The following is a 4,771-nucleotide window of genomic DNA, read 5'->3' as shown; positions in this document are numbered from 1 at the left end:
GCGCCCCAGTGCTAGTCCATTTTCCAGCAAGCCTATTTTAGGGCTCAGTATGACTTTTGAGGCTCGGGGATTGGTTCCTTTACCCTGGTTGGGTAGATTGGGAGTCCCGAGAGCGCGGGATTGGTCCCAAGAGTGAGGTTTTAGATTATAAACCTTTTTATGATGGGATTCAATATTTGGTTATGACTAGGTGACCGCTAAAGGATCAAAGGATTGATCATTCTCAAGGGTCGTTCTTTTATTAAGTCTTGCTCGAACCCGTGGTAAGAAAATTGCACCCTATATATGTGACATGCGTGGTTATTATTGAGGCATGTCGAGTGTTTAAATGTGATGCACGAGGAACATGTGGTTAGGGCATGTCATGAATGTTAAATATGAGATTGATCAGAGCTTGAGTCTCTGTGTTTGTGCATGATCCTAATTATGCTAGCAATTGTTAAGTAAGCATGCTAAGTGCCCTGTATTCGGATATTTGACATATGATATATACCTGGTAACATTGCTTACTTTTGTGTGGGTGTTACTGACCTAAGAGTCAAAAGTGACATTAGCGTCATGAACGCAGAGCTGATAAAAGATTAGATCTAATCGTCATCGGCATTGAATGACTCATATGGGGTATTAATGCTAGACCGACCCTAAGTTTGATGAAAATTATAAATGCTTGTCTAGTCTACGACTAGTTACTCAGAGCCAGGGCCAAAGGCCTAGGTGACTGTTTTGTCACATGGCTGAGGGAAACAGAATCCCACGTTAGTTACTATATGGTCACTCGGTAGGATTATGTTGGTGACTATTCATCAGATACCTATCTTGTTTAAGCTAGTGAAAGGATCACTTATTTGTAAAGCCCTGGTGACCCTATCATCATACGACTAATGGGAACGGAACCCACCATAGTGACTTTTACAACGGTCACTCTTCTATTTAGGGCTAAAGGCCCTGGATGATTATTATGATCATCGGTTGATGTTTTATACTCAACATTATGTGAACTTATTTGCATGTGTGATTAAGGCTGTTATTGCTAGGCATGCACTTTATGATCTGATGACATGTTATTACTGTTCATGAGCATATTGAGTTTTTTTGCTGGGCTTTGGCTCACGGGTGCTATGTGGTGCAGGTAAAGGCAAAATAAAGCTGGACCATCCTTGAGTTAGAGAGCTTAGGTGATGATGTGTACATATGCAGCTGCTCGACCGCCACGGCCGAGGGTTGAAAGAGGAGTTTGGGTTAAACCCTGTTTTGCCGCTTAGATCGGCTGGTTGTAAATATTTTCTTGTAATAGACCATTAAATTATATTTTTGGGATCCCAATGTATACAGTAAATGTTCTAATGAAGCATTACATCTTAACCAATATTTTTAATCCCTAAACCGCTAATCAATCTTAGTTACACGATTATGGCCAAATGACTCGATTAGCGAGTTTAGCACTGTTTGAAATGCGCACCGTAACGGTCCCTGGAGTTTAGGGCGTTATAGTACCACTTCTAGTTGTGATGGCATTGACCTCCTTCATGCTTTGATCATTGGAGTTGGAGGATTGGACCATATGTTGCCCTTGTGCATTAAATAGAGGATGCGAAGGAATTTTTCCTCTTTTAGAAATAGCCAAGGATCCAGTCAGTTTTAAAAATTGAATTTTCATTTGCTTGATTTCTTCCATCAATTGGTGATTTAGTTTGGATTGTTCCTCTATGAATGTATGAAGGGTATTCTCAAGAGAGTTCCTTTGAGCATTGTATTGAGGCACATAATATGCTTTTGGTGGTTGAGCTTGATGCTCGTTTCTCCATTGGATTCCAGACGATTGAGCTTGGTTAGAATATCTCCAACTGAAATTTGGGTGGTTTATCCAACCAGAGTTGTATGTATGAGAGAATGGCTTGTTATATGCCCCTAAGGCATTGCATTGCTCCTCATAAACCCCCCTCATTTCATTAAAAGCTAAGTAGTCCTTAGGTAAATGATTTGTCCCTCCACACACAAAGCACGGTTCTTGTGGTTCTGCTTGAGCAATCGTGTGCGTTTTTTGGCCATTTTTTGTCATTAAGACCTCAAACAACTTTTTTAAAGCTTCTATTTGGGCCATAACATTATCCTCTTCTCAAAGTTGATAGATCCCAAATGGTTTGTGTCAGTTGGTGCTATCAGTAGCACTTGGACCAGTCCAGGTGTGAGATTTTTTTGCGGTTTCTTCGAGATATTCAAGAGCATCGCCTGGCTCTTTTTCGAGGAATTCACCATTGCATAAGATTTCTACAAATTGGCGTTCACAACTTGTGAGGCCTTCATAGAAGTCACTGACCAAACGCTACTTCTCATAGCCATGGTGAGGGCACAAATTTAACATATCTTTGAATCTTTCCTAGACTTGATGGAACGTTTCATTGTCTTTTTGGGCAAATGTGGAAATCTGTTATTTTAGATTGTTGGCCTTATGGCTATGGAAGTGTTTCAAAAGGAAAGATTTGGTCATTTCCTCCAATGTTCCAATAGACCTAGGTCTCAAAAAGTATAACCAACTTTTGGCTTTGTCCTTCAAGGAGAAGGGGAAGAACTTTAGTTGCACATAATCAGAATTTTCAGCTCGGATATAGCATGTGGCTACTACCTCCTTGAATTCTTTAAAATGCACGTTTGGTCTTTCGTTTTCCATTCCATGAAATGTGGGCAAGCGTTGAATCATGTCAGGTTTAAAGTATAATGCATGCATATTAAGAGGGAATATAATACATGAAGGCATGGAAGTGCGAGTAGGATGGAGGTAGTCATTGAGAGTCCTTGGTTGGATTTCATCATTGTGAGCCATAGAAAATAGATTATTACCAACTAAGGTGTGTGGAGAAGCAGGAATGGTGGAAGGGGTTTCTGAAGGAGTAGTGGATGAATTGGAATAAGTTTCACTAGAAGTTTCATGATGATTCATCCACTCTCGGAAATGAGAATTAAATTTATTTTATGATTTTTTTTGCTAAACTTGTTACCATGTAGATTTGGAGGTTTTGGGATGATCTCCAACACCTTACTAGAACTCCTCGAGGTTGCTGAGTAAGTATGGAGGATCACAAGTTAAACATTTTCGACCAAATAACCATTAAGTTGAGTAAAATTGCTTATTTTGACAGAACAGGCTTTGTTTTCTTATAGTAATAAAATAAAAAATGTAACAGTGCAAAGGTATACGCTTGAAATATTCCCAGACCGATTGGGAAGGTTGCCAAGGTACCGCATTAGGCCCACACTTGCCTAGATAGAACTCCGCGAGGTTCCCAGGTAAGTGTGGGGGGGTAATGCTATCATAAACCTTATTTAACAACCAATCTTTCTAGTCAGAACAATATTAGTTTTTGCCATTTGTAATATTACACAATTGTTCCTAATACTAAGTGTTTTATGATTGAAATTTTATGAACAATTTTTTGTGATTTTATGTTTTTTTTTTCCGCGGAATAATAAATTCTAAGAAAGACAAAGACAAAAAGAATGAAATGTCTAAACTAAGAAACCTAAAGCAACAAAATAGTCAACACAAAAATAAAGAAAAGAAAAATGAAGTGAAGATAAAATAACAATTTTAATCTCTTTTTTTTTACAAATATTTATTAAACTAAAAAAAATAAAAAAATAAATTAAGAAAGATGAATGAAATTAGAGTTAACTAAAAAGAAAAAATATATAATTATATATATTTATATAATAACTTTTTTTTACGTAACCAAAAAAAAAAGAAAAAAAAATAATTTGTGTTTAGTTTTTCTTTTCCTATTTTTTTTTTTAATATATATGTATATTTATATATATAGTGTTTTTTTTTAGAGAAAGATAAAAAAATATATAACTATTTTTTTTGTTTTTTTACAATATTCAAATTAACTAAAAATTAGCAAATAAAAAGAATACAACACACAAATAAAAGAACACTATACTAACACAATATTCATACCAACAACAATACAAATAAAATTACTAATGTTTATCCAAAAAACAGTTGTGGATGACGTGGCAAGAATTTTTAACACGTGGTAGAGATGCTGCTCGCCTGTCGACCAGAGATACTTCTATACGCAGGGTTCAAGTTTTATATACGACCAGCCTGGTCGTATACTCCGTTTATTTAGGTATAAATTTGTATAGTTGTAATGATAGCTGAGAATATCTCTTCATTATAACCTGAATATATGTTTATTAGGGAAAGATATGATTAATTGACTCATGTAACCCTCCTTGAGCCTATAAATATACAAGAAATAGCTCAAGGGGGGATCTTTTTTCGAATCCTCTTCTCTAATATGAGAAGAAGAGAATTGTATTGCTATTATCCATCATCTGTATTGTTTCTCCTTCTAAGGTTTGTGAAACTCAAGAACCCTAGTTCTTTGGTCACGCCTTTGAAGCTCAACATTAATAATAGTATCAAGTGGACGTAGGTCATTACCAATCTTTGGGGCGGAACCACTAGAATTCTTGGTGTTCTTTACTTTCCATTAGATTGTATTCTCAAGCATCGTACTATTTTCCTATCGTATATTTGACTCTGTGTCGTTGGTTAATTTGAGGCTCAACATTCTGGTGCTTTCATTGAGAGCTTGTGAAAGAATCTAATGGCAAAAACATCCAAGAAGATCGGACAGGTCGCTGGCGCTGCATCATCCCAGCCTCCTCCCCCAAATGTGGCTGAGGACGAACCGCATTTGGAGTTTGATGAGGAGGAGTTAGATTCTGAGACCCTGAAGGCAACTGATAAGGTCATTTTTGTATT

The 4,771-nt window shown here is 36.8% G+C and overlaps 1 non-coding gene across 1 annotated transcript; it reads left to right on the top strand.

The window, feature by feature from the left end:
- Positions 1-2,333: 2,333 nt before the first annotated feature.
- Positions 2,334-2,440, top strand: LOC133787623 (small nucleolar RNA R71). Its single transcript, XR_009872632.1, has one exon. It is a non-coding gene; the product is annotated as a small nucleolar RNA R71 (small nucleolar RNA).
- The last annotated feature ends 2,331 nt before the right edge of the window (positions 2,441-4,771 follow it).

This window comes from Humulus lupulus, chromosome 6 (genome assembly GCF_963169125.1).
Source record: "Humulus lupulus chromosome 6, drHumLupu1.1, whole genome shotgun sequence".
In the NCBI taxonomy this organism is placed as follows: Eukaryota; Viridiplantae; Streptophyta; class Magnoliopsida; order Rosales; family Cannabaceae; genus Humulus; species Humulus lupulus.
This window is presented reverse-complemented; position numbering and strand designations above follow the sequence as displayed.